This window comes from Manis javanica, chromosome 14, assembly GCF_040802235.1.
Source record: "Manis javanica isolate MJ-LG chromosome 14, MJ_LKY, whole genome shotgun sequence".
Taxonomy (NCBI): domain Eukaryota; kingdom Metazoa; phylum Chordata; class Mammalia; order Pholidota; family Manidae; genus Manis; species Manis javanica.
In genome coordinates this window covers 54,536,239-54,563,447 of record NC_133169.1, presented here as the reverse complement: position 1 = coordinate 54,563,447, position 27,209 = coordinate 54,536,239, and the positions used below count along the sequence as shown (strand labels likewise).

The window sequence follows — 27,209 nt, the reverse complement described above, 5'->3', positions numbered from 1 at the left end:
TGCTACAATGATAGAAATACTTTGAAGACCTGAATTTATTAAGAAAATTAACACATTTGTAACAATGTTTATCACGGAAAAGGACAGAAAGGGTATAATTAAACAGTATTAGAAAAAAATAAAAGTTCATAACTATAGTTGGAGTAGAATTTTAAAAAATCAAAAAGTAGTAGTGGGAACAACTTTGTGTCAATAAATTTGAAAAAAAATAGTTTAAAGGGCTTTTTACGTTGGCGCGTAACGCGGGGGTGCTTGTGAGGTCATCGTGCGACCGGGCGGGGTCGAGTGGTTTGAACGACACAAAGATGGAACCGCAGCCAGGCGTGGGCAGTAGACGCTGTCCCGCCGAGAGCCGAAGATGGCAGTGAACATATACTCAAAGTCAGTCACCAGTGATAACCTAAGTCAACATGACATGCTGGCCTGGATCAATGAGTCTCTGCAGTTGAATCTGACAAAGATCGAACAGTTGTGCTCAGGGGCTGCCTATTGTCAGTTTATGGACATGCTCCTCCCTGGCTCCATTGCCTTGAAGAAAGTGAAATTCCAAGCTAAGCTAGAACATGAATACATCCAAAACTTCAAAATACTACAAGCAGGTTTTAAGAGGATGGGTGTTGACAAAATAATTCCTGTGGACAAATTAGTAAAAGGGAAGTTTCAGGACAATTTTGAGTTCGTTCAGTGTTTCAAGAAATTTTTTGATGCAAACTGATGAAAAAGACTATGACCCTGTAGCTGCCAGACAAGGTCAAGAAACTGCAGTGGCTCCCTCCCTTGTTGCTCCAGCTCTGAACAAACCAAAGAAACCTCTCAGCGCTAGCACTGCAGATGATAGCCCTAATCACCCCAGCAGAAAAAAGACCCCAGCGAAGGACTTACTCCCAGCACAAATGATCGTGACTAAGATCGCTCCACAGAGGCCCACTGCAACACACAGAACTACTACAACCCCTAAGGCCGGCCCGGGTGTGGTGCGAAAGAATCCTGGTGTGGGCAATGGGGATGACGAAGCGGCTGAGTTGGTGCAGCGGGTCAATGTATTGAAACTTACTGTTGAAGACTTGGAGAAAGAAAGAGATTTCTACTTTGGAAAGCTAAGGAACATTGAATTGATTTGCCAGGAGAATGAGGGAGAGAACGACCCTGTATTGCAGAGGATTGTGGACATTCTCTATGCTACAGATGAGGGCTTTGTGATACCTGATGAAGGGGGCCCACAGGAGGAACAAGAAGAGTACTAACAGCCTGAACCAGCAGAGCAACACCCCAACTCTTCACTCCAAATCATGTGCTTAACTGTAAAATACTCCCTTTGTTATTGTTAGAGGACTCACTGGTTTCTTTTCATAAGCAAAAAGTACCTCTTCTTAAAGTTCACTTTGCAGAAGTTTCACTCCTTTTCTGATGAGTTTGAGTCAGGAGCTTTACCTTTTGGCAGAGCAGCATTAACATCCAGTTGGTTCACCTAGGGAGCAAGGAGGCTGACCGTGGGGCTCACCATGTAGATGCCGGTGACTCCAGTTGCTGAAGAAGGTGTTCATGTAACACTCTGAGGTGGAGGCCTCAGGAGAGAAATGTCAAGACTGGTTTGGATTTTAAGCTAATGTGAAATCTTGGCAGAGAATTTCAACGTTTTAATAAATAAATGCCTTAAGAGTATTTCAAACATGCTTCCATATTTCAGAATATAAAATGTAACATGATAGGAGATTTTGGCTATCTGACATTATGTCTGGGAAGGAAGGGCCAGACCTTGGAACCTCTGGAACCTGCGTTCACAGGCCTTGCGGGGCTGCCTGAATCCTCATAGGCTTAGGCTGTGGCCCAAAACGAAAGTGTAACAAGTTACTCTGTAAAGCCCTTTGGTGTCCTTGACCAATTGTGTCCCTGCTAGGAAGCAAGAGGCATTGCCGCCTGGCTGAATAGAGGGTGTGTTTCAGCCCTGGTATGTTGAGTTGAAGAGCTCGATTTTCATTGAGATTTCTCTGACGATTTTTCCAATTATCCCTGAAATTTCTGTGTATTGTGTTTCTTAGGAAAGGAGCTGTGTCCAGTTTTTAAATCTTAACAACTACTTTTTGGGACTTGCCCACTGCTCTGGGATTTGAATGGGGGTTGTGTCCCATTTTACTGTCTTTAAAGTTTACATTTAACATGTTTCTCTTCTCTGCTCCCCTTGCCCACTGGGGACCTCTCTTTGGCTCCTTAAAGTCTGCTGTTTGAGTGGGAGTTGAGCAGGCAGGCTGTTATGCTGCAAATTCTCTCTGGGCCTCTGGCGGAGGGAGTGACCAGTGAAGGCCATCTCTGTCTTGGGATCTGCAAGGCTGGGTGTTTTTGGTACCACCTGTCCCCAGCCCTCCACTGTTACTGGACTATTTTGCCAGTGCACTAATCTCCTTGGAGATAAAATTCATTAGCGTGTTACTAAATGTTAACTTTCTTTTGCAGAAAATACAGTACCATGTCTGAATTAATTATTAATATTTAAAATATTTCATTCCTTCACACTCCCTCATTTGCTTTGTCCACGGCCTATTCAGTTCCTTTGTTAGGCAGAATTCTGCAAAATGTGTGCCACCCACTACTGAGATTGTTCTGCCCCTGATGTGTTTGTATTGATTTGTTTCTGGTGGTAGCTTGTCCTAAAATGTGTGTAGAAAGCAGGTATTTTATGATAAAATTGTTGTGTAGTGTATGCTCTGTGTGGAATTCAGAGGAAAATCCAGATTCAGTGATTAACAATGCCAAAAAAATGCACGTAACTAGCCATTGTTCAAATAACAGTGGTGCTATTACTCTTTTGAAGCCTTTTAGACTTTTGTTGCCCTACAGTCCCATTTTACTGGGAACCCATTTGCCACCTGGTCTTTCTTGACAGGGTTTTTTTCTACTTTTAAACAGTTTCTAAATAAAATTCTATATTTCAAGAAAAAAAATAGTTTAAAGGGCTAATTTCCTATTAAACTACAACTTACCAAAATAAAAGAAAAAGAAAACTGGAACTGATCCGGAGTCATTTAAGTTTGTTTAAAAACGTATTCCTCATAAATTTCTGTTTAATAAAAGGTGCTACTAAGAGTATAAAATGACAAGTTATAGAAAACATAAATGAAAGGCAAGTCACAGAATAGAAGATATTTGTATAAATATACCCATAGTTATATTAAAAAAAAACGATAAAGACCACAAACTCAGAATATACATATATATAGTGTGTGTATGTATGTATATACATCTGTCTGTGTGTATAAATGTGTGCGGTTATATGTACTATAACTTTTGAGAGAAAAAAACTGATAGAAAATGGCAAAATATTTGAACAAGTATTTCATAAAAGAGGATATCCAAATGGTCAAACACATAAAATGTTCAATTTCACTAGGGATAAGGGAAATGCAAATTCAAACTTCAGTGATTTACATAGTCACTGAAAAATTTTAAATGAAAAGGCTGACAATACTAAGTGATGATAAGGATGTGAAGCAACTGGAATTTGTGCACTCCTAGTGGGAGTGTAAGTCGTTCCAACTGCTACAAGAAATGCAGTATCCACTCAAATTGCCCTATGTATCCCCTAGGACTCAGGAAGTCTAATTAATCCTAGGTATACACCAACTGAAGTGTGTGTGCATGTGTGTTTAAGTGTATATGTATAAAAATCCTAGAAGAAAGTTCATAGTAGTCTATTTGTAGGAACCAAATACTAGAACAATCCAAATACCCATTACCAATAAATGGATAAGTACAATCATCTATTCCCATGACAGAATACTGTACTACAGTTAAAATGAACTATCTCTCATGCAGTAACACAGTCGCATTTCATAAACGTAGTAAACCAAAGAAGCCAAACACAAAAGAGGACATAGTACATGATTTCCCTTTATATATATAAAGTTCAAAGCTAGTCTACAGTATTCTAAAGAAAATGTTTGTTCAGCTTTGAGAATGTGTATGATGAACCACCCCTATGCTTGGGAATTTTACAAAACACATTCTGGTCTTCTTTGAAACCAGGCTTCCAGTTAGCTGTAAAATGACACCTGACCACTCACAAAGAAGAGTTACAGTTCACATTGTAAGTCACCTAGAGACCTGACCTCAGAAAGTTTGTATATTCTCTCCTTTTTAAGTCTACATCAAGCTCTTCCAATTTCTGCGTAAACAATGACTTTATTTCAGTAGTGCTGCTCTTCCTGCCAGGTGAGCAAAATTCAGCTGTATTTACAGTTGTTATTTTGTATTTCTTATTAACAGTTGGTCAAGTCAGGATGCTGGGGGCACTTAAAAGGAAGATATAAGGTGCCCTGGTGGGGTGCTGGTAATATTCAATTTCTAGAACTGTGGTGGTTACATAGCTATGTTAATTCTGTGTAAAGTTGTTGAGTTCTGCTGTTATGATTTAATTGTATGTCAACAAAATTCACTGTAAGAACTGCAAGGTTGTGTTGCAGCTAAAAATGTTTCAAAAGTAAACCAAGGGCGGAGCCAAGATGGTGGCATGAGTAGTTCAGTGGAAATCTCCTCCCAAAAACATATACATCTATGAAAATACAATAAATACAACCCTTCCTCAAAGAGACACCAGTGGATACAGTACAAAGGCCAGGCTACATCTACAACTGCAAGAACTCAACATTACACAAAGGGGGTGAGATACAAGCCGCGGCCCGGTAGGACCCAAATGCCCCCTCACCCCAAAACCTGGTGGGAAGAAAGGAGTCAGAATGGGGAGGGAGTGAAAGCCCAGAACTGCTAAACAACCAGCTCTAGAAATCTGCACTAAAAGCGCAGACACATGGTGCATGGGGTGCTGGATATTAGAGAAATGGAAAAGCAAAACCTGTAGGCAGGTCCCCACAACTGGTGCCCCTGAAATAAAAGAAAAGCGAGTGCTTTTTGCAAGTCTTAAAGAGACAGTGACCCCACAGCTGGACAAAGTTCTCCCAGCACACTTAGCCAGCAGTTGGGAATCCCAGGGAATTTTAGGAGCCCTAAGCCCCTGGGCAGCAGCACAGCTCTGAAGCCCCTCACAGCAATAAGCAGCCTGCCAGTGGTTCCCCCAATAAGCACGGACAAGCAGTGATTTTACAACACTTCACTATGCTGATGGACAGTAACTGTAATGGGGTTTGTGGGGGGACTTGGGGTAGGGGAGAGCCCAGTAAACATAATGCTCTTCATGTAATTGGAGATTAATGATAACAAAAAAAGAAAAAGAAGTTAAAAACAAAAAGCTAACCTTGAACCTCTCATAACCACAAACTTAAAGCCTGCAATGGCAATAAGTAGATATCTTCCAATAATCACCCTAAATATAAATGGACTAAATGCACCAATCAAAACACACAGAGTAACAGAATGGATAAAAAAGCAAGACCCATCTATCTGCTGCTTGCAAGAGACTCACCTCAAACCCAAAGACATGCACAGAATAAAAGGTAAGGGATGGGAAAAGATATTTCATGCAAACAACAGGGAGAAAACAGCAGCGGTTGCAGTACTACTATCAGACAAAATAGACTTCAAAACAAAGAAAGTAAAAAGAGATAAAGAAGGACATTACATAATGATAAAGGGCTCAGTCCAACAAGAGGATATAATCATTATAAATATATATGCACCCAACACAGGAGCACCAACATAAGTGAAACCAATACTAACAGAATTAAAGGAGGAAATAGAATACAATGCATTCATTTTGGGAGACTTCAACACACCACTCACTCCAAAGGACAGATCCACCAGACAGAAAATAAGTAAGGACACAGAGGCACTGAACAACATACTAGAAGAGATGGACCTAATAGACATCTACAGAACTCTACATCCAAAATCAACAGGATGTACATTCTTCTCAAGAGCACATGGAACATTCTCCAGAATAGACAAAATACTAGGCCACAAAAAGAGCTTCAGTAAATCCAAAAAGATTGAAATCCTACCAACCAACTTTTCAGACCACCAAGGTATAAAACTAGAAATAAATTGTATAAAGAAAGCTAAAAGGCTCACAAACACATGGAGGCTTAACACCATGCTCCTGAATAATCAATGGATCAATGAACAAATTAAAATAGAGATCAAGCAACATATGGAAACAAATGAAAACAACAACACAAAGCCCCAACTTCTGTGGAATGCAGGAAAGTCTTAAGAGGAACGTATATAGCAATCCAAGCATTCTTAAAGATGGAAGAAAAATCCCAAATAAATAGTCTATCACAATTATCAAAATTGGAAAAAGAAGAACAAATGAGGCCTAAAGGCAAAAGAAGGAGGGACATAATAAATATCAGAGAAGAAATAAACAAAATTGAGAAGAACAAAACAGTAGAAAAAAATCAATGAAACCAAGAGCTGGTTCTTTGAGAAAATAAACAAAATAGATAAGCCTCTAGCCAGACTTACTAAAATAAAAAGAGAATCAACACACAACAACAGAATCAGAAACGAGAAAGGAAACATCATGACAGACCCAACAGATGTACAAAGAATTATTAGAGACTATTATGAAAACCTATAAGCTAAGAAGCTGGAAAACCTAGAAGAAATGGACAACTTCCTAGAAAAATACAACCTTCCAAGACTGACCAAGGAAGAAACACAAAATCTGAACAAACCAATTACCAGCAAAGACACTGAAGCGGTAATCAAAAAACTACCCAAGAAAAAAAACCCTGGGCCAGATGGATTTACCTCAGAATTTTACCAGACATACAGAGAAGATACAATACCCATTCTCCTTAACGTTTTCCAAAAAATAGAAGAGGAGCAAATACTCCCAAACTCATTCTATGAAGCCAACATCACCCTAACATCAAAACCAGGCAAAGACCCCTCCAAAAAAGAAAATTACAGACCACTATCCCTGATGAACATACATGCAAAAATACTCAATAAAACATTAGCAAACCAAATTCAAAAATATATCAAAAGGATCATACACCATGACCACGGTGGGATTCATCCCAGGGATGCAAGGATATCACAACATTAGAAAATCCACTAACATCATGCACCATATCAACAAAAAGGAGGAGGACAAAAACAACATGATCATCTCTATAGATGCTGAAAAAGCATTCGACAAAATTCAACACTCAACAAATGGATATAGAGGGCAAGTACCTAAACATAATAAAGGCCATATATGATAAACCCACATATAACATCATACTGAACAGCGAGAGGCTGAAAGCTTTTCCTCTGAGATTGGGAACAAGACAGGGATGCCCACTCTCCCCACTGTTATTCAACATACTACTGGAGGTCCTAGCCACGGCAATTAGACAAAACAAAGAAATACAAAAATCTAGATTGGTAAACACGAAGTCAAACTGTCACTAATTGCAGATGACATGATATTGTACATAAAAAACCCTAAAGACTCCACTCCAAAACTACTAGAACTGATATCGGAATACAGCAAAATTGCAGGATACAAAATTAACACACAGAAATCTGTGGCTTTCCTATACACTAACAACGAACTAATAGAAAGAGAAATCAGGAAAACAACTCCATTCACAATAGCATCAAAAAGAATGAAATACCTAGGAATAAACCTAACCAAGGAAATGAAAGACCTATACCCTGAATACTACAAGTCACTCTTAAGAGAAATTAAAGGGGACACTAACAAATGGAAACTCATACCATGTTCCTGGCTAGGAAGAATTAATATTGTCAAAATGGCCATCCTGCCCAAAGCAATATACAGATTCAACGCAATCCCTATCAAATTACCAACAGCATTCTTCAATGAAATGGAACAAATACTTCAAAAATTCATATGGAACCACCAAAGACCCCGAATAGCCAAAGCAATCCTGAGAAGGAAGAATAAAGTGTGGGGGATCTTGCTCCCCAACTTCAAGCTCTACTACAAAAGCACAGTAATCAAGACAATTTGGTACTGGCACAAGAACAGAGCCACAGACCAGTGGAACAGAACGAGACTCCAAACATTAACCCAAACATATATGGTCAATTAATATATGATAAAGGGCCCATGGACAAACAATGGGGAAATGAGAGTCTCTAACAGATGGTGGTGGCAAAACTGGACAGCTACATGTAAGAGAATCAAACTGGATCACTGTCTAACCCCATACACAAAAGTAAATTTGAAATGGATCAAAGACCTGAATGTAAGTCATGAAACCATAAAACTCTTAGAAAAAAACATAGGCAAAAATATCTTAGACATAAACATGAGTGACTGCTTCATGAACATATCTCCCCGGGCAAGGGAAACAAAAGCAACAATGAACAAGTGGGACTATATCAAGCTGAAAAGCTTCTGTACAGCAAAGGATCCCTCCGTGGAACAAAAAGGCATCCTACAGTATTCATAAATGACATATCCGATGAAGGTTTGACATCCAAAATATATAAAGAGCTCACGCACCTCAACAAACAAAAAGCAAATAATCCAATTAAAAAATGGGCAGAGGAGCTGAACAGACAAGTTCTCTAAAGAAAAAATTCAGATGACCAACAGACACATGAAAAGATGCTCCACATCACTTGTCATCAGAGAAATGCAAATTAAAACCACAATGAGATATCACCTCACACCAGTAAGGATGGCTACCATCCAAAAGACAAACAACAAATGCTGCTGAGGTTGTGGAGACAGGGGAATCCTCCTGCACTGCTGGTGGGAAAATAAATTAGTTCAACCATTGTGGAAAGCAGTATAGAGGTTCCTCAAAAAGCTCAAAATAGGACTACCATTTGACCCAGGAATTCCACTTCTAGGAATTTACCCTAAGAAAACAGCAGCCCACTTTGAAAAAGACATATGCACGCCTATGTTTATCACAGCACTATTTACAATAGCCAAGAAATGAAAGCAACCTAAGTGTCCATCAGTAGATGAATGGATAAAGAAGACGTGGTACATATGCACAACGGAGTATTATTCAGCCATAAAAAGAGAAGAATCCTACCATTTGCAACAACATGAATGGTCTAGAGGGTATAACGCTCAGTGAAATAAGCCAGGCAAAGAAAGACAAATGCTAAATGATCTCACTCATTTGTGGAGCATAAAACAAAAGAAAAACAGAAGGAACAAAATAGAAGTAGACTCACAAACACTGAGAAGGGACTAGTGGTTACAAAAGGGGAGGGTGTGGGGAAGGTGGATGGGGAGGAAAAAGGGGATTAAAGAGCATTATAATTTGCAATCACAATACAGGTAGGTCAAGGGTTTGGCAGCACAGCATGGAGAAGACAACTAACGACTCTACAGCACCTTACTACATTGATAGACAGTGATGGCAATGGAGGGGTTGTGGACTTCATAATATGGGTGAATGTTGAAACCACTGTGCTGTTTAGGTGAAACCATCATAAGATTGCATATCACTGATACTTTAACTTAAAAAAAGTAGAAATCCTGCCATTTGTAACAATACAGATGGACCGAGAGGGTATTAGGCTCAGTGAAATAAACCAGGCAGAGAAAGACAAATGCTGCATGATTTCACTTATTTGTGGAATATAAAAACAAAACAAAACAAAATGAAGAAAACAGCAGTAGACTCATAGATGCTGAGGAATGACTGGTGATTACCATGTGGGAGGGGCTGAGGAGGTGCTGGGGTAGGTGGGTTGGAGTGTGAGGGGGATAAAAGGGCACAAAAATTCTCAATCCTAGTATAAGGTGGTCACAGGGATGGTAGTACAGGATGGAGAATATAGCCAGTGGTTCTGTAACATCTTCCTATGTTAACAGATAGTAACTACACTAGTGGGCGTGAGGATTTAACAATATGGGTAACTGTTGACCCACTCTGTTGTATACTTGAGACCAATATAAGATTGCAAAGCAATGAAACACTAATAAAAAAGAGAGAGAGAGAGAGAGAGAGAACAGTGCAGGGAGGAAGGAGTAATCACCAAGTGAGGGATTAACAACTTCCTAAAAGCCAGAAAGCAGGAGCACCCCAGTGAAGCAAGCAGACCAGAGTAGCCCCAGGAGACTCCCTGCCTCAGGAAAGGGACTGCAGAGTGGGAAGCCCAGTCCTTTCAGCAGACCTGAGAGGGTTACACTCAGGACTGGCACAAGGGGAGGGGGGGCCAAGAAGGATTAGACTCTGCCATGGCTTGTGACAGTGGACACTCCAGCCCTCCGCCATCATCTGAGTGTCTGATAGCCTGGTTTTACCCCAGCACTCACACCCCCACCCATAAATAGGGCCAATGTCCTAAAGAGAATGCATGAAGCATCTGGGCTGCACAAGGCTGCCTTTCATTCCAGTCCTTCTGGGTTTGGTGGGGGCCGCAGCCTGTCAGCTGGCTCTCTCTCCTCACTCCCTACAAGGATGCCCTCCACTCAACACACCCTCAGAGGGACCAGACCTACATACCCAAGGGAGAGGAACCCACGACCCATGCCCAGAATAATTAATCTAGCTGGCTGGGTAACAGAGGATTGCTTTCACAGGTAAGCCAGCACTGAGAGAGAAACGACAGGAAAAACAAACGAAACTGCTAATCCCAAAGGAAAACAAGTAACAGAAGAGACCTTTAAAAATTCCATTTTGTATCTGCAGAGAGATTTGAGAAGACAATGCCTTTATTAAACAAGAAGAGGTTGCTATGAAAAGGAGAAGGAAAAGATTTTAGATATTAAAAAACATGACACAGAAATAATTTAAAAGGTAGAATATAAAACCATGACAGTCTCTCAAAGTTTGAACAAAGTGACAGAAAAGGCAGATAAAAAGATCAACCGTCAGAAGTGTTAATCCAGGAGGTTTCCTATAAAAGAAGCATTCCATAACAAGTAAGAGAAGATCCCAAAGAAAGAGCAAAATTTTATATGACCTAATATGTATCTTCAGATCGGGAACCCACTGAGTGCCAACATACCATATTTAAACAGCTGCACCCTTACTGACTTCTATCTGCTGAGATTTCAGGAGATCCAGGACAAAGGACAGAGGGAAAACAGGCAGCGGAGAGCTGAGGGTGGGGGTAAGGAGCTGGGCAAGGGCTGTCATAGCAGAGACAGAGCAACGGAAAGGCAGGGAAGTCGGTGCTTAAACACCAGCTAGGAGATGGGTTCAGAGGCGGCATGGCATCAACCACTGCAGGGCCTGGGGGGCTAAGCTGGGAATCTGCATATCCTGGTAAGTGGGAAGCACAGCGCATGTTTTGGGCAAGGAAATAACCTGGTATGTTTTTTCCTTTGACGAGATCATGCTAGATTCTTCAAGTATGGATGGACTTCCTCTAAGGGACCAGGATCAAGGCCAAGCACCCAGTCAGAAGCCCCTGCAGGAGTCCAGGCAGGAGACGATGGTGATGTGCACTACTGCCCTGGTCACGAAAGTGGGGAGTGGACAAAAGCTGTGGGGGGATGTGCAGAGCAGAGGGGATCAGAAGGGCTCCAAGACCTTCACTGTTTGTTTCTGACCTCACCTGACAGCCATACTTTCGACAACTTGCCTGCTGCTTACTGAAGGTGGTAGTATGCCAGGTTTAGGGTAAGTGGCAGAGAACACTAGCTATCTCCCCAAATCCACTGTCCCTTTTCCACAAAACAGAACTCCTGATTTTCAGTGGAGTTCATGACCACCCAGAATAAAGAACGCACTTCCCAAACATTCTCAAAGCCGTGTGTGTGGACCAAGGACTCAATTCTGGTCAGAGGCAGGTAACCAGACATGTATGTGCATCTGTCAGGAAGTGTTCTTAAAGGGAAGGCCTGTTTCCTTCTTCCCTTTTCTCTTTCCTGCTGGCTGAGTTGCCATGTAATGGCTGGACACAGTTAGAACACAGAGGTAGAAGCACAAAGTTTGGGCCACTGTTGATCATGAAACTGTCCCCCAGCCCTACACATTTATGTGAGAGAGAAATAAAGGTGTATCTGCTAACATCTCCATTATTTTGGTTCTAGAGGCACCTGCAGCCAAATCTCATCCTGCATAAGCAGGGATAAGGCAGCTGTCGCTACCTGCCTACCGATGTTCACTCCCTCCTCCTTCTGGCAAAAAGACCCCAGTGCCATTCAGAGCGCTGACATGCTGGGCAAAACATCTCGATTTCCCACATTCCCTTGTCATCAGGATGGCCGTGTCCCAGAGTCGTTAATGAAATGTAGAGTAGATCTACTGGGTAGGGCCCCTGTTTCCCTCAAAAAAAAAAAAGAGGAGAAGAGAAAGAAACAGGCTTTTCTTCCTGCCAGAAATGTAGAAGCAATGTTTGGAGGGACAGCAGCTATGTTGTAATGAGTAGGGTTAAAGTCACATGATAAGGTGAAGATAGTGAAGCAGAAAGACAAAAGGGGCTGGGATCACGGATACAGGGAAGCTGCTCCATCCACCTGGACTGCCTGTCTTTGGTTTCCTTGCAATGTGGGAATTTAGAAACCTAGTCAAGTTTCTATTACGTACAACCAAAGATAATCCTCATAGAAAGAAATCCATTGTTCATTTTGGTGGTTTTAAGTCAGAGATGCCCAAGTGGAGACATTGTGTAGACACCTGGATATGAGTTTGTAGATCTGGGAGACAGAATGCAGAGGTGGTATTTGGAGCCATGGCACTAGATGACATGATGCTGGGAGTGGGGCACAGATGGAGAAAAACTGCTGTGATGAGCAGAATCCTAAGAAAGCTCCCAAGACTCCTGCTTCTTTGTACTTGTCTGAAAAACCCCTTCCCATGAGACTGGATGAGAATGTGGTGGGGTAGACCCTCCCTTGGTTGGGTTATGTTGTACGACAGGTGGTGGATGGGCCTTCCCTTGATTAAGTTATGGTTTATAAGACCAGTCCTAGCAGACTGCTGGCTTTGAGCACAAGCTGCCATGTTCTGATAGGGACACACTGGCCGTGAGGGTGGCTTCCAGGAGCTGAGAGCTATCCCTGGCTGACAATCAGCAAGAACAAAGGACTTCAGGCCTATGGCATCAAGGAACCGAATCCCACCTATGCCAGCTTGGAAGATGCCCCCAGCCTCAGATGAGATCACAGCCTTGGCACACCCAGCCTGGTGGAACCTGAGGAGAGGACCCAGTAAACCCTGACTGGACAACACCTGTGTGTTACTCTGAGCTGCTAAGTTTGTGGTCATTTGTTGGGCTACAGTGCAAACCTAAGACAAGGGCCAAGGTTTGAGACATCCAACACTGAGAGGCAGGGAAGAGACGCAGGCATCAGTGAGGAGGCAGCGAAACAGGGTGTTCAGTCAGGAAGGAGTTTCAGGAACCGGCATGATCAGACCATGCGACCAGTGATGGGGGATCAGAAACGCTGGGAGAGAGAGCGGTGAGTGGGGACGAAATCACACTAGGAGAGGAGAGGGCTGGGTGACTGTGGGAAGGGAGAGTGGGGTCAAAGGTGGATTTTATTATTAAATGGGAAGTAGTATAATGTTCATTTACTGACGAAATTGGTCCAGTATAGGGGAGGAGGGCAGGAAGGATGGTTGTAAGGGTGTAAATATGTATCTCATCTCTGTGTGAGGTATTTCTCAAACAAGAACAAGCCCCAGATGCTAAATTATCCTGTGGTAATTAGCTTATAAAGTTTCAGTGTGAACATAAAGAAACTTCGTGTAAAACAACAGAATCACACTTCTGATATCGCAAAATTGAAAATCAACCCCAACATCTGTTTCTCTCATCCTTTTTTAAACATTTTGAATATATAGAACTGAAAACATTTTTCCTGTGTATTTATGACAGGGGTCCTGAGAAAGGCGATCATCACCGCTGCTGGGGTCGGTGACAGCCCTTGTTCATGAGGAGAGACCAACCCAGGACAAGGTGTTTCCAGGGGGGCTCAGCTGCTCACAAGATAAATGCTCCTCTGCCGTTCCCCCCGATTTTTAACTGTTCTGGCAGTGCTGCGTCCAGCAAATGGCCTTTCTGATGCAAGCAGATAGCTAAATGACTGGTGGAGATAGACAGTTAATTATTTTTATGTCTGTTTATAGTTATTCTGCCTTAATTTCATTTAATTAATCCATTTTATGACATATATCAAATCATCATGTGGTACACCTTAAAGGTACAAAATTTTTTTAAAAAAATATGTAAACAAATTTTTAAAAAGAAAGGCGTTTCTATAAAAAGACCACATACTTTGGAATGAGACACACCTGAATTGGAAATAATGAGAGTTAACATTTACAGGCTGCTTGCTCTGTGCCTGGCACTGTTCTAAGTACTTTATATGCTAACTCAAAATATCCTCAAACTGCCTTATGGAAAAGATCCCATAATTATGCCCAATTGGCCCTTGAGGCATGCGAGACATAAAAACCTACATGCAACTCACCCAGAGACACACTCCTACTAGGTGACAGGCAGAGCGAGGCTCAAGCCTAGAACATTCTAGACACAAAACATATGACACTGCACCAGACACATAGTACACATTCAATATCAATAAATGTCTCATGTTCATTCAGCAAATACTCATCAGAAGTTGACATATACTTAAGACATGATCTTTATCCTCCAGTTGCCTTTACTGAGAAAGACAGTTATTAAAAGTTAAAAACTACCATGCATCATGGTGTTATGATAGATACTGCCTCTTAAGGCCTCGGTGCTTGATGTAAAAAATGGAAATAATTAATGCACCCTCAAAGGGATGATTCAAGGATTAAGATGGATTACCTGTACAAAGTACACAGAACAATTCTTGGCGCATAGTAAATGCTATTAATTTTAATAATGATGATTTTTTGACATAATAGAGTATAGTAGCAAGGAATACTATGTGCTATTAAGAATAAAGAAACAAAGTAGAATTGCATCTGTATCAACTCCTCAGACCATCTCTTGAGAGAATTAGTAACTTATTGACTCAGACGCAATTTTTAATAGCTTAATACTATAAGTACTTTAATGGAACACAGGGACTTTATCATTTAAAAAAGACCCACAAATAAGCGAGAGAGTTTAATAAAGTCATTGCAAAAAGAGATCCTCTATGTCTGATTCTAATCCTAAAACATATGTGTACTGATGCATGCATTGAGAGATTAGTTATTCCCCATGCCTGAGAATGTCCTGACCCTTCAAAATGTGTTTCAGGACTAACTGCTGTTCAGAGAGAGACAGAGAAGAGACAGGAGGGAACGAAGGGAAGGATGGGAGGGGAGGGGAGGAGGGGAGGAAGGGGAAGGGAGGGAAGGAGGGAAGGGAGGGGAAGGGAGGGAAGGAGGGGAGGGGAAGGGAGGGAAGAAAGCAGGCTGCCAGTCCGTTCAGAGGCTGTTTTTATAAACAGGAATTTCTTAGGCTTGAAACCCTGGATTTTCTGATACACTCTTGCTTAGATCCGAAGTGGAGCAGAAGTTCATTCGCCAAATTCTTTTAATGTAATAAAGAAACGGAAACATTTATAGAAAACCTATGATATGACAAGCAACATGCTATGAAATTTGTATCACCTAGTTTTCATTCTTACCAAAGTTGGAAAAGATTGGTACGCTGCATTTTACAAACGAACAAGCTGAAGCTAAGAAAAGGTAAAAGCGACTTGCCCAAAGTCACATGAGGTGGAGCCGGGATTTGAACCAAACAACGTGATTGCTAAGGCGCTTACGCATCACAGCACCCCAAATAGCTCTGCCCACATTAAGGCTCATTTGCATAGCACTGGGAGGAGGAAAGGTGTCCAGGACGATCTCACAACCACCTTCATTTAATGTCCTCAAACATTTTTGTGCTTGTTTACAGTGCAAGGTGTTTCCCAGACAACTTGATCCAGTGGTTCTGGGGAGACCTATAGCTTTAATGAACATTCCAGGAGAGTCTTCCTGCAGTTAGAATTTGAAGACTTTTTGTTAATGCTAATCTAATAATCAACTCCTGGATTCCACATGATCCTAGATGGCTTCATAGTAACATATTATCTGAGAAATCCTTTAGAATATCATTTCTCTGAAAGTTCTGTTTTAGGATCAAAATCCTTTGCTTTGTTTTCATCCACAGATCATTCCAGGAATAAATTTTAAAATTAGCAAAACTTGAAAAGAGTTAAGTCTCACAACTAATAATGTTTTCGTTTTTCGACCCCAAATAAGGTCACTTCCCCATTTACATTTCCCAGTGATGCTGTGTACAGAGAGAACAGATCTCATTACCCTCAAAAAGCTCAAAGGATTAGAAATGGGCACTTTTTCCCAAACTCTTGATTTTTTTTCCCTTCCACCTCAATTGTTAAATTTTCAAAATGCTTCTGGGGAACAGGAGTAAAAGAAAGTAAGGGTTGAAGTGGAGTGAGGTCTTTGTCTAAATTTTGGGAGTCTGGCTTTGCACTTAAATTTACTGCTAAGTCATTTCTACCCAAAAAACAAAAACAATAAACATTTATCAACTTCCCTTATACCAACAGAAGAAAATACTTTGTATCACATTATAAAACACAAATAGCTTATTAATGATTTTGATCATGATCGGTGAGCAGCTGGAAGGTTTCTTTCTTGAAAACAAACGTAGGGGTGATGTAAAACGTTTGGAATTTTTGTTATTTGCCCAAGAATATTCTTCCTAAAATTAATCATATTTCCTACATTCTAAGAAAATGTATGGATATGCATCATCTGTTGTTCAGAAGTTATATCTTACTTAAACAGACAAAACTTGGTTAAAATGGAATCCAAGACACTGGTAAAGTCTTTAAAAGAAATGGACTGATTCGGAGCATGTGTCAGACCCCAGGTATGGTGGTGGTTTGCAGGAGACCATTTCCGTAACGAGCTAAGCCAAGAGAAGATGCTTGTCCTCAGCGTACTGGTCGCCTGGTCACCACCAGAGGTCTGGGCGCCCTCATTACTACAGAGATGCTACATTTGAAACTTCTCCAGAAAAATCATGATCAGTGAGGGTCGGCAGCTCCCTGCTTTCAGATTTTAAGCACTCACCCATCTCCTCTGACCTCCCACACCAGGCAGAGGTCTAGGGATCGCCACAGGTGTGATGTGGCCCGCAGTGCCAAGGTCCCCTCTCTGCCTTCGGTGGGGCCACCCCACACCCTCTCCCACGAGTGAGGAAGATCAGGCCTAGTCATGCACGAACAAGAGCAAGAGGCTGAAATGAATTTGTGAGAATTCCTCTCAGGTTGCTTCCTCATTCCTAGAATTTGCGGCCTACTTAGGTCCAACTTCTAGCTATTAACATGTAAGTGACTGAGACCTTAACATCTCCTCAGCCATAAATGAACCATGCCATCTCCTAACCGGCTCCACTGCGCACAGGCCCAACAGAATAAACATACAGGGATCGGGGTGGGACCCTACAGGGTCTCCATGAGGACCTGAAAACGGCCATAGGTATGCTGTCCTCCGAGCTGTCTGAGCAAAGGCATCCCACCACTTCTCTCCAGAACCTGTACGTTGGGCTCCGTGTCCTTCCGAGCATGAAACTCCCTGTGTCGTCAATGAGACCACGCTGGGAAACCGCCTCTTTGTCAGATGTCTGAAGCCAAAAATCTTTTTTTCTACTTTTCAAGCCTTCCTACTGCAACTCACACACACAAAAATGACGAGAGAGAGAAATGGAGGAGGAAGCGTCTGTTCTGAATATTGTAATTTCTTTCCAACCCAGATTACAATTTCCTCCAGCCAAGAGTATTCATCTAGCTTTAAACCTTGAAGTACATGGGAGGAGTAAGATTGGAGGAGGGACCCTGTCACGTAGGCTTTCAATTTCTGGCAAATGGCTCACTGTGTATTTCATTTCAAAGGCCTAATTAAGTCTGCATAAATAAACTGTGCTACACAGCTCAATGCATGGCTATTTCTCATATTAAAACAATGGCATCCAATGTAAATCCCCATTAACATTGTTTAACTTTAATGCTTTGGGGTGTTAGCTACTCAAATGATTAAAAAATGGAGTGATTTATGCCACCACAATTTAAATGAGGCAACAAAACAAATAGACTTTGAGTCACCAAGACCTAAAACGTACATGTATGAGAAGTTCAGTTGGGTTAGTGCAAAAGGCACGCACAACTCAAGAGTCCGTGTGTGTGTGTGTCTAGGTATATGGATTGAGCAGAGTGTGTGTGTGTGTGTGTGTGTGTGTGTGTGTGTGTGTGTGTGTGTAGGTATATGGATTGAGCAGAGTGTGTGTGTGTGTGTGTGTGTGTGTGTGTGTGTGTATATGTATGTCTAGGTATATGGATTGGGCAGAGCACTGGGAAAGTTTTCAGGAAAATATACCACAAGGTTTAAAAGAAATGTTTTTTAAGTTGCTTACACTTAGCTTCAAGGGAATTATTCGTGACATGAGGTCCTGGCATCAAACACTTGGGGTGCACATATGTGGACCAAAGAAAGTGTACATTTTTTTCACAGATCTCGATGCAATGGCATAGGGCTTTTTTCCCCCTTACTTTTCTCTTTTAGAAAAGTGTAAGGAGAATATCTTTATTTTATATGAATAAAGAAAACACTGAGCTTGAAGACATATCCTTTTCAGAGGTCACAGATCAGTCTTCTAAAGTAAAACATGTTGCCTAGGCCAATAAATTCAAAAAGGACAGATTTGTCTAATTTTCCAGACGTCCCTGGTCTTCACCATAAATTTTCTGGATGCAGCAATGACTTGGTGTTCACTGCTGTCAAACTTGTCTACTTTCCTTCTGAGTAGAGTCATTTGAATCCCTGATCCCTGTCCCACCTAAATCAAGGCAGTGTGATTTGCCAAAAACAGCAAAGAATTAGACACTGTATCTGTGAAAGATCTGAATCACTCTATCTACTGCCAGCTCTAAATTGGGCTATTGTCTTTAAAAACAGATTTGGATAAACACATTTACCAATGGAGTAATAATATTTCCCCTTAGCCCTTGAGAAACAAACTTCCTCTAAATACTTCCATAGAAGACTTCAAGGTCTTTTAAAAAAAAACACCATATGAAGTGTGTCTAAACAGCACACCAGTAAACTAAAATTTGCTCACATTCATTCTACCAATGTGAGTGGCTAAACTGGACAATTTTAGATAAAAATCATTTAAATTGCAGTATGAATTATCCTGCTGGTCATCTACACTAAAATAATTATTTAGAAAACCACCAGATTGGCTCTTCCTGTTGTGCTGGGTAAACAGTCACAAATGCAAAGAATTTGGTATGGTTGTTCAGGACAACTGCCCCACAAAACAGACAGGCACAGCCCAACCTGCCTCTAGCCCAGGAGGAACAACCAACCGGCCAGCCTGGCAGGTCAGACTCCACAGACAGCCCGCCCTGGGCCAGGTCAGAATTTCCTGACCTTGCTCATTCCACTCTTGTGAGCTTTGTGTAAAGGCTTTAATCCCCAACAGACCATGGATTTCTCCAGTTTCCCAAAATATTCAAATATCTCAGCTCTCTCATTCCCTACCCAAACCTCAGCTGTCTTTCCTTTTCTCCTCCATGCTACTCCTTTCCGTCTCCCTATAATGAGAGCCCACGGAGGTCCCACCTGAGACAAGAGATTGGACACAGCTAAAATATCTAGATAAGAAATCAAGGCACACATCTAAGGGTCTGTATTAAATGGCACTAAACTTTCAGACTTTATCAGAGTGGTATCAGATCTTACAGGGGAAGAGACAGAGATCATATGCCTAGGGCAGCGTCACTATGAATGTGGAAGGAAAACGAATGAAATCCAAAAGAATGTTATGCATACCAGGGAAACAATTTAAATAGGACAAATATCCAAATGCCAGAATACTAGGCAGCCACTAAACCAACAGTAAAGAATGATCCGTCTTTGAAAAAACATTTACAATATATTATGTTAGCCAGTTACAAAAATGTTCATAGTTGGAATTTGGACTTTTTTTTTTTAAAGTTGATTGGAATAGGAAAAGACTAAAATGAAAAACAGTGAAAATGCCAACAGTGATTACCTTGCAGAGAGCTCATAGGTCACTTTTATTTCATCCCACTTCCTGATATATGCTCAGTTTTAAAATTTTCTGCCAAAGAAAGATAGATAACTACAGATATGAAGCAGAGGAATTTTAGTATAGAATTCTTGATGGAACATAGTAAAAACATGCCTAACAAGGACTATTCAGCAGGAGAAAAAGAAGTGACTACAGAGAGAAGCGAAAAACCATCTCAATCATCATCCATAGAAGACATGTGTCCCATCTGGGGGAAACCCAATAAATGAAGGTTTTATAAAATAAACGAACTAGGGAAGTAGGAGATGATTATATTTATTTCAAAAAGTTTACTTCCCTACTACAACATTAATTTCTAAGGAGTCTAAAGTATGCTCCTTTGTACCAAGGTTCTTGAAGCTGTCTGTCCATCAGATCACTGCTGGAGCTTTTATAAAATGCAGACCATCAGACTGCATCCCTGATGATTTGATTCAGTGGTCAGAGGTAGGACTCAAGATTTCACATTTAAACAGAAAGAAGCTCCCCAACCATTGAGTTGTTACAGATTAAAGGAGGCCTGAGGGATATTTCAACAAAATGTAACGTGAACATCTTCTTTTTGACTGTTACACAAACAACAGTCAAAAAAGAAATCTGGGGTATGAAAAAAGAAATATGAAAAAGAAATGAAGAGAGAAGGAAAGCAGAGGACATTAAGAAACTATTGTCTTTATTGCCGGGTATGATGATGGTATTGTAGCCATGTGATGTTTTTAAAAACTGTATCTTTTAGAGATAGATGCTAAAGGATACATAGGTAAACTGTTACAGTGTTTGGGATTTATTTTAAAATGTTCCAACAAAAAATACAAGATAAGAACAAAGCAAAAAGAAAGCAGGAGAAAACAAGGAACAAGAATGGAAAGAAAAAAATTACTCAAAATGCATGCAAAATATAAGATGATTTATTATACTATTTCTCTCTCTTATTTTTCTCTACTGCTTATGTTTAAAATTCTATAAAAATTCAGGGAAAAAAGCATCCAGGTGACTTGGGAAGCACGGCCCTAGTGAATAAAAGATACTTAGTTTGCAAAACTGGACCTGAAGCAACTTCTCAGGACCCTCTCTCTTCTATAAAGTAAGAACTTTTATTTTGGAATTATCATTTGTAATACATCAGCAAGTTGAAACATCAACTCACAGATTCTTAAGACAGCCCTGTGAGGTTCAAAGGTAAAGAAAAATGGAGTCCATATTTAACATTTATTTATATTGCCTTATTCATTATTAGAAGAAAACTGTAAGACAGAAATAATTCCCAATATGTAAAAGTCAGAACTATGGCTCCAACAGTATAAGCAGCATGTCTAAATTTGTTTACTAAAATAATGAAAAACTGTAAACAGCATAGGTGCTACATGAGAAAAAATAGGGAACAAGCAAATTCTGACTCATTTGACAGACAGTAAACAGAACAATTACAAGAATATTAATTATACTAGGACATGTTTAGGTAATAACTTTAAGTAAGAACAATTTTTTCAGCACAATAGACACAAATAAAGACAAATATGTAATTTTCAAGACAACACTAAAAATTTTAGAGTTTCTCTCCAGGTGGTGGGCTATGACACATTTAATTTTTTTCTGTGTTTCTGAATATTTGGTAATAAATACCAATTACTTCAATAAGGGGGAAAAAATTTAACAAAGAAACCCAGAATTGCACAAATTGTCAGCTATACCCCATAGACCAAGACTTCACATGCCCATCTCTGCCCATCTAACTCTGCACACTGTAAGGCACCACTTCCCGATGATGGAGCAAAATACCATATCCATTCTATGCACAAGCAAACAAACAGCAGACTGCCTGGAGGTGGAGGACACCAGATAACTGTGCCAAGAAAAGACTATTTGGGTGTAACACATCCCAGCATCAAAACATTATCTAGAATATTTCTCAATTCTGCACATTTGTTTCCATTTAGAATTTTCCATCTTAATACTCTCAAAACATTTATCCATCTACAACCTTACAGTTTCTAAGAGCTACTTAAGTCTTTTCTGGAAAAAGGTGCACCGAGAATAAGCAAAGACCTTTAATAAAATGAAAGATATTCAAAACTAACCAATAACTCTTCACAAGATGTCTACTGTGTATCAGGCACTGTAGAAGATATAGTGAGGGAAAAAAGCCTTTAAAAATGGATTTGGAAGGGGCGGAGCTAGGATGGCGGCGTGAGTAGAGCAGTGGAAATCTCCTCCCAAAAACACATAGAGCTATGAAAATATAACAAAGAAAAATCTTCCTAAAATAGAGACCACAGGACACAGGACAACATCCAGACCACATCCACACCTGCAAGAACCCAGCGCCTTGCGAAGGGGGTAAGATACAAGCCCCGGCCAGGCGGGACCCGAGCGCCCCTCCCCCCGGCTCATGGCGGGTGAAAAGAAACCAGAGCGGTTTTTTTTTTGGCGAGTGCTTTTTGGAAGCCTTAAAGGGACGGGCCCCCGTTGCTAGGGAGGCAGGGTGGCGGGACTGGTGAGCAGGTGCCTGGGACCGGCGCCTGAGGACAAAGAATATCCTGCGTTTCTCCCTGCGGGACCGGCAGGCGGGTGCCTGAGACCGGCGCCTGAGGATGGAGGAAATCGCGCGTTTTTCCCCTTTTTTTTTCTCTTTTTAGCGAGCGCTTTTTGGAAGCCTTAAAGGGACAGGGACCCCAGTGCTAGGGAGGCAGGGTGGCGGGACTGGTGAGCGGGTGCCTGGGACCGGCGCCTGAGGACAAAGAATAGCCCACGTTTTTCCCTGCAGGACCGGTGGGCGGGTGCCTGGGACCGGCACTTGAGGACAGAGGAAATGGCGCGTTTTTCCCCCTTTTTTTTTTTCTCTTTTCTGCGAGTGCTTTTTGGAAGCCTAAAAGGGACAGGGAACCCGGTGCTAGGGAGGCAGGGCGGCGGGACTGGTGAGCAGGTGCCTGGGACCGGCACCTGAGGACAAAGAATATCCCGCGTTTTTCCCTGTTTGACCGGTGGGTGGGTGCCTGAGACCGGCACCTGAGGACGGAGGAAATCGCGCGTTTTTTCCCCTTTTTTTCTCTCATTTTGGCGAGTGCTTTTTGGAAGCCTTAAAGGGACAGGGACCCCGGTGCTAGGGAGGCAGGGCAGCGGGACTAGTGAGCGGGTGCCTGGGACCAGTGCCTGAGGACAAAGAATATCGAGCATTCCTTCCCTGCGGGACCGGTGGGTGGGTACTTTTTGGAAGCCTCGAAAGGACACGGACCCTGGTGCTAGGGAGACAGGGCAGCAGGACCAGTGAGCGGGTGCCAGGGACCGGCAAATGAGGACAAAAAAAAAAAAAAAAATCGCGTGTTTTTTCTTTTTTTTTTTCTTTCTGTTCCCTCTCTCATTGTTGCTGTTGTTCTTTTGGTTTGGAGAGTGCTTTTTGGAAGTCTTAAAGGGGAAGGACAGGTCACTTAGACCAGAGGCAGGGAATCTGGGGATCTGTGGGCACTCTAACCCCCTGGGCAGCAGGGAGCACAGAGGCCCCTTACGGAGATAAATAGCCTCCCGGCCGCTCCCCCTCCAATGGGGCTCCACCATTTTGGAGGAACAGCCCCAGCCAGGCCAAGCCCACAGCAACAGCGGAGATAAACCCCAAAGCAACTGGGCAGGAAGCAGAAGCCCTGTCTGCGCACAGCTGCCCAGCACAAGCCACTAGAGGTCGCTATTCTCCCAGGAAAAGGCTACAAACCAACAAGAAGGGAAGCTCTTCCAGTGGTCACGTGTACCAGATCTGCAAACTATCTCTATCACCATGAAAAGGCAAAACTACAGGCAGACAAAGATCACAGAGACAACACCTGAGAAGGAGAAAGACCTAACTAGTCCTCCTGAAAAAGAATACAAAATAAAAATCATGAACATGCTGACAGAGATGCAGAGAAAAATGCAAGAGCAATGGGATGAGATGCAGAGAAAAATGCAAGAGCAGTGGGATGAGATGAAGAAAAAAATGCAAGAGCACTGGGATGAAGTCCGGAAGGACATCACAGATGTCAGGAAAGAGATCACAGAAGTGAAACAATCCTTGGAAGGATTTATAAGCAGAATGGATAAGATGCAAGAGGCCATTGAAGGAATAGAAGCCAGAGAACAGGAACGTATAGAAGCTGATATAGGGAGAGATAAAAGGATCTCCAGGAATGAAACAACACTAAGAGAAATATGTGACCAATACAAAAGGAATAATATTCGTATTATAGGGGTACCAGAAGAAGAAAGAGGAAAAGGGATAGAAAGTGTCTTTGAAGAAATAATTGCTGAAAACTTCCCCAAACTGGGGGAGGAAATAATCGAACAGACCATGGAATTACACAGAACCCCCAACAGAAAGGATCCAAGGAGGACAACACCAAGACACATAGTAATTAAAATGGCAAGGATCAAGGACAAGGAAAGAGTTTTAAAGGCAGCTAGAGAGAAAAAGGTCACCTATAAAGGAAAACCAATCAGGCTAACATCAGACTTCTCAACAGAAACCCTACAGGCCAGAAGAGAATGGCATGATATACTTAATGCAATGAAACAGAAGGGACTTGAACCAAGGATACTGTATCCAGCACGACTATCATTTAAATATGATGGTGGGATTAAACAATTCCCAGACAAGCAAAAGCTGAGGGAATTTGCTTCCCACAAACCACCTCTACAGGGCATCCTACAGGGACTGCTCTAGATGGGAGCACCCCTAAAAAGAGCACAGAACAAAACACACAACATATGAAGAATGGAGGAGGAGGAATAAGAAGGGAGAGAAGAAAAGAATCTCCAGACAGTGTATATAACAGCTCAAAAAGCGAGCTAAGTTAGGCAGTAAGATACTAAAGAAGCTAACCTTGAACCTTTGGTAACCACGAATCTAAAGCCTGAAATGGCAATAAGTACATATCTCTCAATAGTCACCCTAAATGTAAATGGACTTAATGCACTAATCAAAAGACATATAGTAATAGAATGGATAAAAAAGCAAGACCCATCTATATGCTGCTTACAAGAAACTCACCTTAAACCCAAAGACAAGCATAGACTAAAAGTCAAGGGATGGAAAAACATATTTCAGGCAGACAACAGTGAGAAGAAAGCAGGGGTTGCAGTACTAATATCAGACAAAATAGACTTCAAAACAAAGAAAGTAACAAGAGATAAAGAAGGCCACTACATAATGATAAAGGGCTCAGTCCAACAAGAGGATATAACCATTCTAAATATATATGCACCCAATACAAGAGCACCAGCATACATGAAGCAAATACTAACAGAACTAAAGAGGGAAATAGACTGCTATGCATTCATTGAAGGAGAGTTCAACACACCACTCACCGAAAAGGATAGATCCACCGGGCAGAAAATAAGTAAAGACACACAGGCACTGAACAACACACTAGAACAGATCGACCTAATAGACATCTATAGAACTCTACATCCAAAAGCAACAGGATATACATTCTTCTCAAGTGCACATGGAACATTCTCCAGAATAGACCACATACAAGCTCACAAAAAGAGCCTCAGTAAATTCCAAAATATTGAAATTCTACCAACCAATTTTTCAGACCACAAAGGTATGAAAGTAGAAATAAATTCTACAAAGAAAACAAAAAGGCTCACAAACACATGGAGGCTTAACAACATGCTACTAAATAATTAATGGATCAATGAACAAATCAAAATAGAGATCAAGGAATATATAGAAACAAATGAGAACAACACTAAGCCCCAAATTCTGTAGGATGCAGCGAAAGCAGTCTTAAGAGGAAAGTATATAGCAATCCAGGCACACTTGAAGAAGGAAGAACAATACCAAATGAATAGTCTAACATCACAATTATTAAAACTGGAAAAAGAAGAACAAAGGAGGCCTAAAGTCAGCAGAAGGAGGGACATAATAAAGATCAGAGAAGAAATAAACAAAATTGAGAAGAATAAAACAATAGCAAAAATCAACGAAACCAAGAGCTGGTTCTTTGAGAAAATAAACAAAATAGATAAGCCTCTAGCCCAACTTAAGAGAAAAAGAGAGTAATCACAAATCAACATAATCAGAAATGAGAATGGAAAAATCACGACAGACTCCACAGAAATACAAAGAATTATTAAAGACTACTATGAAAACCTATATGCCAACAAGCTGGAAAACTTAGAAGAAATGGACAACTTCCTAGAAAAATACAACCTCCCAAGACTGACCAAGGAAGAAACACAAAAGTTAAACAAACCAATTACAAGCAAAGAAATTTAAACAGCAATCAAAAAACTACCCAAGAACAAAACCCTGGGGCCAGACGGATTTACCTCGGAATTTTATCAGACACACAGAGAAGACATAATACCCATTCTCCTTAAAGTGTTCCAGAAAATAGAAGAAGAGGGAATACTCCCAAACTCATTCTATGAGGCCAACATCACCCTAATACCAAAACCAGGCAAAGACCTCACCAAAAAAGAAAATTACAGACCAATATCGCTGATGAATGCAGATGCAAAAATACTCAATAAAATATTAGCAAACAGAACTCAACAGTATATCAAAAGGATCATACACCATGACCAAGTGGGGTTCATCCCAGGGATGCAAGGATACTACAACATTCGAAAATCCATCAACATCATCCACCACATCAACAAAAAGAAAGACAAAAACCACATGATCATCTCCACAGATGCTGAAAAAGCATTTGACAAAATTCAACATCCATTCATGATAAAAACCCTCAGCAAAATGGGAATAGAGGGCAAGTACCTCAACATAATAAAGGCCATATATGATAAACCCACAGCCAGCATTATACTGAACAGCGAGAAGCTGAAAGCATTTCCACTGAGATCGGGAACCAGACAGGGATGCCCACTCTCCCCACTGTTATTTAACATAGTACTGGAGGTCCTAGCCACGGCAATCAGACAAAACAAAGAAATACAAGGAATCCAGATTGGTAAAGAAGAAGTTAAACTGTCACTATTTGCAGATGATATGATACTGTACATAAAAAACCCTAAAGACTCCACTCCAAAACTACTAGAACTGATATCAGAATACAGCAAAGTTGCAGGATACAAAATTAACACACAGAAATCTGTAGCTTTCCTATACACTAACAACGAATCAATAGAAAGAGAAATCAGGAAAACAACTCCATTCACCATTGCATCAAAAAGAATAAAATGCCTAGGAATAAACCTAACCAAAGAAGTGAAAGACTTATACTCTGAAAACTACAAGTCACTCTTAAGAGAAATTAAAGGGGACACTAATAAATGGAAACTCATCCCATGCT

General features: G+C 41.1%; 1 protein-coding gene and 1 pseudogene across 4 annotated transcripts in view; one reads left to right on the top strand and one right to left on the bottom strand.

The window, feature by feature from the left end:
• LOC118972705 (putative histone-lysine N-methyltransferase PRDM6) overlaps nucleotides 1-27,209 on the bottom strand; it is a 359,903-nt gene that overhangs the window by 23,889 nt on the left and 308,805 nt on the right. The gene's annotated exons all lie outside the window — the stretch shown is intronic.
• LOC108407316 (microtubule-associated protein RP/EB family member 1 pseudogene) lies at nucleotides 182-1,662 on the top strand (annotated as a pseudogene).